The 11,168-nt window shown below is 46.2% G+C and overlaps 1 non-coding gene across 1 annotated transcript; it reads right to left on the bottom strand.

Moving 5' to 3' along the window:
• Positions 1-603: 603 nt before the first annotated feature.
• Positions 604-675, bottom strand: trnae-cuc (transfer RNA glutamic acid (anticodon CUC)). The gene has a single exon. It is a non-coding gene; the product is annotated as a tRNA-Glu (tRNA).
• Positions 676-11,168: the final 10,493 nt, after the last annotated feature.

Below are 11,168 nucleotides of genomic sequence, written 5' to 3'. Positions count from 1 at the left end.
TTCCTGACCACCAAAGACACCAAGATAGAAGATGATGGAATAATGTTGTGCTTTAACAAGATAACAGTGTCAAGCTCGTGGAACTGTGCCTTATCACCCACTTCATATTCAGTAACAAGCCCTACAAACAAATCAACGGAACACCCATGAAACCACCAGTGTCAGGATTCCTAGCAGAAGCAATAATGCAGAGACTCGAACAAACAGCCCTTTCAACGATCCAACCCAACTTTGTGACGGCTACAGTGATGACACTTTTGTCATCAAAAAATGAAACAAATTAGAGGAAACCTACAACACCATCAACAATATCCTTACGGACATAAAATTCACAAAAGAGGAGAACAACAACAAAGTGCCATTTCTCGATGTCACAGTAGAGCGAACAGTCAATGGTAAATTCAAAACAGCGTCTACAGGAAAACAACGCACGCGAACCAAGAACTTAGCGACAGAAGCAATCATCCCTGCACATACAAACAAATCTGAATCAGGACACTATTTCAGCGAGACACGACACACTGGAGCACCCAGGAACTTCGAAGACCAATCGACAGCGCATTTAAGAAGAACGGGTAGCCAACAAACCCCACAGAAAATTGCTTCCCTGACCGGGAATCGAACCCGGGCCGCGGCGGTGAGAGCGCCGTATCCTAACCACTAGACCACCAGGGAGATGTCAATGCATGGTGTCAGATCTGCTAGAAATGACTAACCTGCCCGAAAATCGAACCCGAGCCGCGGTATATCGAAGGCTTTCACCTGTGCAACCACCAATATCATTTCTTGTATCCATTGCTCCCGGTGCGGTCTCCTCTACATTGGGGAGACTGGAGACTCCTCGCAGAGTAAAGTCACAGCGCTGAGGGAACATCTCCAGGGCACCCGCACCAATCAACCCCATCGCCCTCTGGCCCAACATTTCCCCCACCTCCCTCCCACTCTGCCGAGGACATGCAGGTCCTAGGCCTTCTCCATCGCCGCTCCCTCCCCATCAGATGCATGGAGGAAGAACGCCGCATCTTCCGCCTCCGATACATTCAACCCCCAGGACATCAATGTGGACTTCACCAGTTTCCTCATTTCCCCTCCCCTACCTTACCTCAGTTCCAACCTTACAGCTGACCTGTCCTACCTTCCAATCTCCCTGACCACCTATCCGCTCCACCCTCCTCTCTGACCTGCCACCTCCACCCCCACCCCCATTCACCTATTGTACTCTTTGCTACCTTCTGCTCAGCTCCCCCCCCCCACCCCACCACCACCAATTTATCTCTCCACCCTGGAGGCGTCCTGCCTCTATTCCTGATGAAGGGCTTTTGCCCGAAACAGCGATTTTCCTGCTCCTCGGAAGCTGTTTGACCTCCTGTGCTTTTCCAGCACCACTCTGATCTAAACTCTGGTTTCCAGCATCTGCAGTCCTCACTTTTGCCTAACCAGTAAACCCAGTGTGCCGATTTCACATCAACAAACTGACTCAAGCAGACGCAACGTGTGCAGAAACCCGAGCCACATTACTTTACATTCAAGACATCTGGGAAATGATGTCCAGACAACTCAGCCCTCTCAGCATCATGGTAGCCCACAAACCTACCAACACACTTAAACAGCGGCTAATGAACCTGAAATACCCGATACAAACAACCAGCAAACGAATGTTATTTACAAAATACCATACAAAGAAATATATACATGAACTCTGCCGCACAGTTCTCTGTGGCAAGAAATGCTGGGATGAGATAAGGAAGATTTTTTTTCAGCCAAAAAGAATCGGCACTGACTGGACAGCCATTTAAAATCAACGCTGTCAGCCCAGGATGGAAGATCCAAAGGGATGAACAGCTTTCATATTTCCTGAAGATTTACAAAGCTGAGACTGGGTTTTGGTGTTTGTTCCCTCTCCACTCCCAGGAGCCGCAGTGGTTGGGGCGGTGAGTTGGGGAAATTGAAATGTGCCCGTGAGCAGCGTGTGGGGCTCTTTCAGCGTCCCCTCCTCTGACAGCGCTGTGGCTTGACTCTGATGTTCTCAGGGACACTTACTGACGCGAGACAGTGAAAAGATTCTCGTTCCTGCAGATCAGGAATTCAAACCGTATGCCGGCTTCAGGACAATGAGAAAGATTAATTGGGGTGTGTGAAGAAGCTGTGAGTTGCATTTCAAACATGTAGGTGGAGTCAGATGCGTCATCCATTGCGCCCCTGGCACTGTGCGTATCTAACGCCACCATGCTGCAGAGCTCTGACGTGAACACGGACATGCGCAGCAATGGGAATATTCACAAGGTGAACAGCCAACGATAATCACCGTCACTGATTCCCTTCCATTGTCTCAACTTTGTGAAGCAGTATCTTTCATTGGGAAATAAAACACCTTTGTTCTTAGGTACCTGCTTCATTTCGATCACGACTTCATGCCCCTCACTGTTCTAGTCTCATTTCCAAACACTTGACTCATTGCCTCAAAAGCAGCTCTGTGGGTATCTGCTTGTTCCACCCTGACAGGCAGTGGGTTGCAGATTCCCGACCAGTCTCAACGTGATTGAAATATTTCAACCCCTCCACTGATGTGCATCTAAAAAAAAACCGTGGAGCAATCTCCCTTTCTTTCTGACGACAGTTCTCAACTGTAGTCGGCAGGGTTCACACCTCCGTGGGGAAACCGCAATGGATTTCAAGTCTGTCGCATTAACCACTCGGCCCACGAATACAGAACCACACTGACAGCTTCATTTCCCAGGTCTCTCTGTCTGTGGAGCTGAGAAAGAGTGAATCATTGCAGAACTTGTTTGAATCCAATCACTTAACAGGTTTCGAAAGTGTTAAATATCTGCAAATGGCGAGTCTGGGTGTTTCATCCCGAAAGATGAAATGGACGTTCAGTTAAAAACAAAAAACTGAAATTGCCGGAGCAACTCAGCATGTCAGGCAGCATCTGTAGAAAGAGAATCAGAGACAACATTTCAGAAATCTTTTTTTTCCTTATCCAGGTACAGCCAAACCTGCTGAGTTTCTCCAGCCGTTTCTCTTTCTGTTTCGGATTCTCAGCATTCGTAGTCCTTTACGTTCGAAATTAAATCAATTCAGAAACCCCTTTGTGCTTCCTCAGTGGAGAAGATTTCCGTTTGGGAAACATTTTCCTGACACCATTAAAAACGCTCATCTTCGCAGCCAAGAAAGCGGTAGGAGCGAGAACAACAAACACTCCGTGCCTGGGTGGTCTCCAACCACCAACCTTCCGATTAACAACTTACAGGCTGGCCAATTGCGATAGAGAGATACGTAAAAGCACAGCTTGCACAGTCTGTTAGAGGAGGCGGTTCGTCAATGCATAATTCTGTCTGTCGTGCCTAGCATGTACACTGTCCTCTACAGTTTTACTTTTATATGCTAAAGCCTGGGCCATTCATTGTGAAGACATGGGGACAGTCTGATCCCACCATCTGCAGGCACATCCATGTCACTAGGAACTAGCTTTCCTACACCGGGGCCATCGCCCTTTGAGCCTTTCAGTGTTTTGCCTGTTCCCGACTTTTCATAGTGACCCGGAACCGAGAAGGGGTTTGAATTCCTGATGTGCAGCAACGAGAATTTTTTCAATGTCTCAGTTCAGTTCATGTCCCGAGAATAATAGAGTCAATCTCCCGGCCTCTTAAACAAGGGGACGGTGTCTGGACTGTCTCTGCTCAGTCGGACAGTTCATTCCTTCATTCTCCTCTAATTCCATTTCCCAAAGAGTTTCTAAAGAGTCACAAAGCGGGAGACTGGGATTTCTGTTTTACTTCATGAACATTTTTCCACCTGCTAACTGACAATATTTTGCCAAAATCTCTTCCCGATTGTAACACTTGCATCATGTCCAGGCATGAGGTATTTCCACTTTTGGGAATGTTCTCTTTGGAGCAAAGAAGGTTATCTGGAGATGTCCAGGGGCTGTTGGCAATGATGGGAGAACAAGTGGTGGGAATGGGCAGGTTAATGATCAGAAGAACCTATTGCCACTGACGAGGGTCAGTTACTAGAGGAAAGGGATTGAAGTTCTTTAATGGAAAGCCGCATTTGTGTTGAACAAACACAGGGAATACTACAGAAAGCCAACGGGTCGAGCAGCATCTGTGGAAAGGTAAACAGAGCCGACGTTTTGAGTGTGCTGCGGTTTTTGTTCAGAACACGAGTTTCCTGCATGGCAATAAATTCCCAGACGTGAGAAAACGTGGCTTTATTGAGACGGGTTTTGTGAAGTTTGAGCGATAATGCAACCAATAGGAAGTCATTTAAAATCGCCAGCGAAGAAAGCATAGTCAGCAGGTTACCACACTGGGCGGGAGAACCCCAAAGGGTGTCTAAGGCAGCAACGTAAATGTTCGGTCACAAGTGGAGGCCTAATATTTCTCATGGAATGTTTCCAACAGGAAAGGTGAGTATTGGGCTTGTCAGCCTATTTCAGCTTCCCCTCCTCTGACAGCGCTGTGACGTGAACAAAATTAAATCTATGGTATTGAATGACATAGCGTCGGATGATGTGGAGTCTGTGTGTGTGGAATTGAGGAACCACAAAGGCAAAAAAAACATAATTGGAGTTGTGTATAGACCTCCTAACAGTGGTCAGGACCAGGGTCGCAACATGTGCCGGGAAATAGAGAAGGCGTGTCAGAAAGGCAAAGTCACAGTGATCATGGGAGACTTCAATATGCAGGTGGACTGGGTAAATAATGTTGCTAGTGGATCTAAAGAAAGGGAATTCATGGAATGCTTACAGGATGGCTTTTTGGAACAGCTTGTCATGGAGCCCAGAAGAGAGCAGGCTATTCTGGACCTAGTGCTTTGCAATGAACCAGACTCTATAAAAAATCTTAAAGTACGGGAACCCTTAGGAAGTAGCGACCATAATATGGTAGAGTTCAGTCTGGAGTTTGAAAGGGAGAAGGCAAAATCTGATGTAATGGTGTTACAGTTGAATAAAGGTAATTATGAGGGCATGAGAGAGGAACTGACTAAAATAGACTGGAAGCAGAGGCTAACCGGGAAGACAGTAGAGCAAAAATGGCAGGAGTTTGTAGGTATAATTGAGGACACTGTACAGAGGTTCATTCCCAAGAAAAGAAAGATTATCCGGGGAGGGATTAGACAACCTTGGCTGACAAAGGAAGTCAGGAAATGTATTAAAGAAAAAGAGAGATCCTATAAAGTGGCTAAGAACAGTGGGAAATCAGAAGATTGGGAAGGATACAAAAGCAAACAGAGTATAACAAAGAGTGTAATAAGAAATGAGCGGATCAAATATGAAGGTAGGCTAGCCAGTAATATTAAAAATAATAGTAAAAGTTTCTTTCAGTACATAAGAAACAAACGACAGACAAAAGTAGAGATTGGGCCATTTCAAACTGATGCAGAAAGCCTAGTGATGGGAGATAAGGAAATAGCAGGAGAACTTAACAAGTACTTTGCGTCAGTTTTCACAGTGGAAGACATGAGTAATATCCCAAAAATTAAAGGGTGTCACGGGGCTGAGTTGAGTATGGTTGCCATTATGAAAGAGATAGTGCTAGAAAAGTTAAAAAGTCTTAAAATTGATAAATCACCTGGCCCCGATGGGATACACCCTAGAGTTCTGAGAGAGGTGGCTGAGGAAATAGCAGAGGCATTGGTTGAGATCTTTCAAGAGTCACTGGAGTCAGGAAAGGTCCCGGATGATTGGAAGATGGCTGTTGTAACCCCCTTGTTCAAGAAAGGATCAAGGCAAAAGATGGAAAATTATAGGCCAATCAGTTTAACCTCGGTTGTTGGTAAAATTCTAGAATCCATCATTAAGGATGAGGTTTCTAAATTCTTGGAAGAGCAGAGTCTGATAAGTCAACATGGATTTAGTAAAGGGAGGTCATGCCTGACAAACCTGTTGGAATTTTTTGAAGAGGTAACAAGTAGGTTAGACCAGGGAAACCCAGTGGATGTGGTCTATCTAGACTTTCAAAAGACCTTTGATAAGGTGCCACACGGGAGGCTGCTGAGCAAGGTGAGGGCCCATGGTGTTCGAGGTGAGCTGCCGGGATGGATTGAGGATTGGCTGTCGAACAGAAGGCAGAGAGTTGCGATAAAAGGTTCTTTTTCAGAATGGCAGCCGGTGACGAGCGGTGTCCCGCAGGGTTCGGTGCTGGGGCCACAGCTGTTCGCATTATATATTAATGATTTGGATGAGGGAACCGGGGGCATTCTAGCGAAGTTTGCCGATGATACGAAGTTAGGTGGACAGGCAGGTAGTACTGAGGAAGTGGGAAGGCTACAGAAGGATCTAGACAGGTTGGGAGAGTGGTCCAGGAAATGGCTGATGGAATTTAACGTGAGCAAGTGCGAGGTATTGCACTTTGGCAAAAAGAATAAAAGCATAGACTACTTTCTAAATGGTGAGAAAATTAATAAAGCCAAAGCACAAAGGGATCTGGGAGTGCTAGTCGAGGATTCTCTCAAGGTAAACATGCAGGTTGAGTCCGTGATTAAGAAAGCGAATGCAATGTTGTCTCTTATCTCAAGAGGGTTGGAATATAAAAGCAGAGATGTACTACTAAGACTTTATAAAGCTCTGGTTAGGCCCCATTTGGAGTACTGTGTCCAGTTTTGGTCCCCACACCTCAGGAAGGACATACTGGCACTGGAACGTGTCCAGCGGAGATTCACACGGATGATCCCTGGAATAACAGGTCTAACATAGGAGGAACGGCTGAGGATACTGGGATTGTATTCGTTGGAGTTTAGAAGATTAAGGGGTGACTTCATCGAGACGTACAAAATAATACATGGCTTGGAAAAGGTGGATGCTAGGAAATTGTTTCCGTTAGACGAGGAGACTAGGACCCGTGGACACAGCCTTAGAATTAGAGGGGGTCATTTCAGAACAGAAATGCGGAGACATTTCTTCAGCCAGAGAGTGGTGGGCCTGTGGAATTCATTGCCACGGAGTGCAGTGGAAGCCGGGACGCTAAATGTCTTCAAGGCCGAGATTGATAGATTCTTGTTGTCTAGAGGAATTAAGAGCTACGAGGAGAACGCTGGTAAGTGGAGCTGAAATGCGCATCAGCCATGATTGAATGGCGGAGTGGACTCGATGGGCCGAATGGCCTTACTTCCACTCCTACGTCTTATGGTCTTATGGTCTTATGATGTTCTCAGGGACATTTACTAACGAGAGACAGTGAAAAGAGTCTCGTTCCTGCAGATCAGGAATTGAAACCGTAGGGCGGCTTCAGGACAATGAGAAAGATTAATTGGGGTGTGTGAAGAAGGTGTGAGCTGCATTTCAAACAGGTAGCTGGAGTCAGATGCGTCATCCATTGCGCCCCCATGCTGCAGAGTTCTGACGTTAACACGGACATGCGCAGCAATGGGAACATTCACAAGGTGAACAGCCAAAGATAATCACCATCACTGCTTCCTTCCATCGTCCCAACTTTGTGAAGCAGTATATTTCATTGGGAAATAAAACACCTTTGTTCTTAGGTGCCTGCTTCATTTTGATCACGATTTCAAGCCTCTCACTGTTCTAGTCTCATTTCCAAACACTTGACTCATTGCCTCAAACGAAGCTCTGCGGGTATCTGCTTGTTCCACCCTGACAGGCAGTGGGTTGCAGATTCCTACCAGTCCCAATGTGAGTGAAATATCTTTCCCCCTCCACTGATTAGAATTTTAAAGAAGAAACCGGGAAACAGTCTCCCTTTCTTATTGACGACATTTCTCAACTCGAGTCGGCAAGGTTCATACCTGCGTGGGGAAACAGCAATAGATCTCAAGTCCATCGCATTAACCACTCGGCCCACGAATAAAGAACCACACTGACAGCTTCATTTCCCAGGTCACTCTGCCTGTGGAGCTGAGAAAGAGTGAATTATTGCTGGGTTTGTTTGAATCCAATCACTTCACAGGTTTCGAAAGGATTGAATATCTGCACATGGAGAGTCTGGGTGTTTCATCCCGAAAAATGAAATGAACTTTCAGTTAAAAACAAAAACAGAAATTGCAGAACTCTGTTTTCTCCAACCGGTACTGCCAAACCCGCTGAGTTTCTCCAGCAGTTCCTCTTTCTGTCTCGGATTCTCAGCATCCGCAGTCCTTTACGTTAGAAATTAAATCAATTCAGCCTCATGTGCAGGAATGAGAATCCTTTCAATTTCCCAAAAAAATCGGCAGAGATTTCAAGGCGTTTGGAAAAAAAGTAAAAGTGACACTAGGAAGAACATTTTCGCACAGGGAGTGGTTCGGATCCGTAAATCCCTGTCTGACCGTGACAAAGAGGCAGATTCAAAAACACAAAAGGGAATTCGGTGGTCATGTTCAAAGTAACAATGTGGAGATTTACAGGGAGAAGGCAAGGGAATGATACGAATAGAGACTCTCATTTACTTGCTGTGTAGAACCAGCAGAGCTAAGGTGGGCCTCCAAATGCGCTGTGACACGTGTTGTGATTCAGAGTGAACTCACAGTTCGACCAACGGAAGGTGGGAATTTAGAAAAAGTTTATATTTACACAATCTCCTCACGTCAGCGCAACAGCAAAATGGTTTAATTATCCACCAGTGGAGGGAGCCCTGTTCCTGGAGATGGGACAAACAGCTGACTCAGGGATACCAGTCCACATTGCTACCTTTGCTGCCAGTTCAGTGGGAGAACATTGGAGGGACAAAGGCGTGAATAACGATCTGTGTAGGAGGGTGACTAACTGTTAATGGAGACTGTTCCTGGCTAACAATAAGTCGTGTGTAACAACAGACTATGTGATAACAAGGCCTCGTGTGGGTGTGGTAAGGATCAAGGGCATGGGGGAGTTCGGGTCCAAACAATATTGAACTCGATGTTGAAGACTGGAGAGCCATAGGATCTTCTGCAGGCAGAACCAAGATAATTCTGCGAAGTAGTCACCCAGTTTATGCTTCATGCTACGTTGGGGAAACCACACTGTGAGCAACGAATGCAGTAGACTAGTTTGTGGCAAATGTGCAGGTAAAGTGCTGCTTTACCTGGAAGATATGTTCGAGCCCTTGGATATTCAGGAGGGAGCAGGTAAAGGGGCAGGTGTTACGCATTCGGCGGTTGCAGGGGAAAGTGCCTTGGGACAATGGGAGGTGGGTGTGGGATGTTGCGACAGAAGGAAGAGTGGACCCGAGGTGTAAGCCCTGCCCATTTACTTCCTCTCATATATAAATCCGTGAAGTTGAAAGAACTTTCCATAGAATGATTCAGTTCCACGTGACTCATGAACTAATTTGTATTCATGTTGCGGGGCCAGCATCATTATTGTGCAGCTGCAGGCCATCGTCGGCGGCTCGCCCTGTAACGTCACGGCACGGCTGGAAGCCCTCGGGCAGTTTATCAAAGAAACCTCCCTGTGGGTCAGGGCAACCTGCATCGGGAAGCACTGGGATGGTCAACCACCACCAGTTCACATTGGGAACAAATCTCCACATTACACAGCCCTCGAGGCAAACTTCCTTTCCTTCGACTTAAAGTTCAAGAGTCCTCAAATTTCTTCCAGGTGTTCGCTAAATATATCTATGAACACTTTGTTAAAGCTGGAACGTTGCGAGTGTTGAAATTTTGTGCTTTTGGCGAAATCACAGTTCGAAAAAATAGAATGTGGGAATTTAGACAGAGTTTATATTTGCACGACGGCGATATGTCTGTGGGTGCGTGATGGGAACATCACCCAGAAGGGAAACTACTTCTCCTATTCAGTCAATGTCGTCTTTACCAGCTTTCCCATATAACGGCGCTCTGTTCTGCACCCCGCCTTCTCATCTCTTTCCCAAAAAACGTCGACATAAATATTTCACATTGATATTCTGGCCCAATGTGCACAGTTGAGATGATACCCTCGTGGAGATCTGAGTGGTCTTCTGTTGTTCTCTGTACCCTATGTTGAGGAGGGCAATGCTTGTCACTGGTTACTCCGGTGTGAGAGAAAAGTTTATAAATAAAACTGTTCAACTTTCTGCCAGTCGAGCGGGCCCGGGACAAACAGCAGCAGGGAGACAGAATGAGAAGCAGCTGTTCTGGAAACTCTTTGCCGCTTGCAATTCTCAGAGCAATGTCAAATGTATTTCACACTGAGCAAGACTCAGCTGGTTGAAGACGTGGAGTGGCAGTGGCGGCTTGCGATCTGTGTCGCTCGTTCGTCTAGGGGTATGGTTCTCGCTTTGCGTTTTCCCCTGCGAAACATCCCGGGTTCAAATCCCCAGCGAGCCCGCGTTTCCTGATTTGTGCAAAAGTGCCCGATTAACTTTCTCAACCTCGCTAAACGAGGTTGGAGAACGAATTGGGCAGAAAGCAAGCAAGGAAGTGAAATGATGGAATATTGCGTTGACTTCAGTGGTGCCGTGTTTAAGGAATGTCAGCAATGAAGCAAGATTGGAACATTAGGACAGCTCTCCTCGGAGAACAGAAGTTTGAAATCTGGCCTGATTGAAACTTTCCAAGTCATGCGGGATCCAGGCAGAGAAAGTAATGCAGTTAAAGTGCTCCCACGCCTGAAAGGATCGGCAATGATTCGGCAGTTTTAAATTCACGAGGAAAAGAACTAAAGGTGACATGAGGAAGAACGCTTTCGTACAGGGAATGGTTGGGGTCAGTAAATCCCTAACTGACATTGACAAAGAGGCAAATTCAACAGACGCAAAAGGAAATTCGGCGGTCATGTTTAAAGTAACAATGTGCAGATTTACGCTGAGAAGGCAAGAGAATAGAGAAACACGTTTACTTACTGTGTTGAACCAGCAGAGTGAAGGTGTGCGCTGTGACACATGTTGTGACTCAGAATGAAATCACAATTCGACCAACAGAATGTGGGAAGTTAGAAACAAGTTAATATTTACACAGCCTCATTTTGTCTGTGAAACAGCATATTACACGACAGTAGTGGAGATTAGATTAGATTACTTACAGTGTGGAAACAGGCCCTTGGAACCAACAAGTCCACACCGAAGCATAATCCACCCAGACCCATTCTCCTACATTTACCCCTTACCTAACACTGCAGGCAATTTAGCCTGGCCAATTCACCTAACCTGAACATTTCTTTTGGATTATGGGAGGAAACCGGAGCACCCGGAGGAAACCCACGCAGACACGGGGAGAATGTGCAAACTCCACACAGAGTCGCCTGAGGTGGGAATTGAACCTGGCGC

The sequence above is a fragment of the Chiloscyllium plagiosum genome, unplaced genomic scaffold, assembly GCF_037043375.1.
Source record: "Chiloscyllium plagiosum isolate Xiang-an unplaced genomic scaffold, Cpla_swu_hap1 HiC_scaffold_27, whole genome shotgun sequence".
Classification (NCBI taxonomy): Eukaryota; Metazoa; Chordata; class Chondrichthyes; order Orectolobiformes; family Hemiscylliidae; genus Chiloscyllium; species Chiloscyllium plagiosum.
The sequence above is the reverse complement of the archived record's forward strand: the minus strand, read 5'-3'. Positions and strand labels throughout refer to the sequence as shown.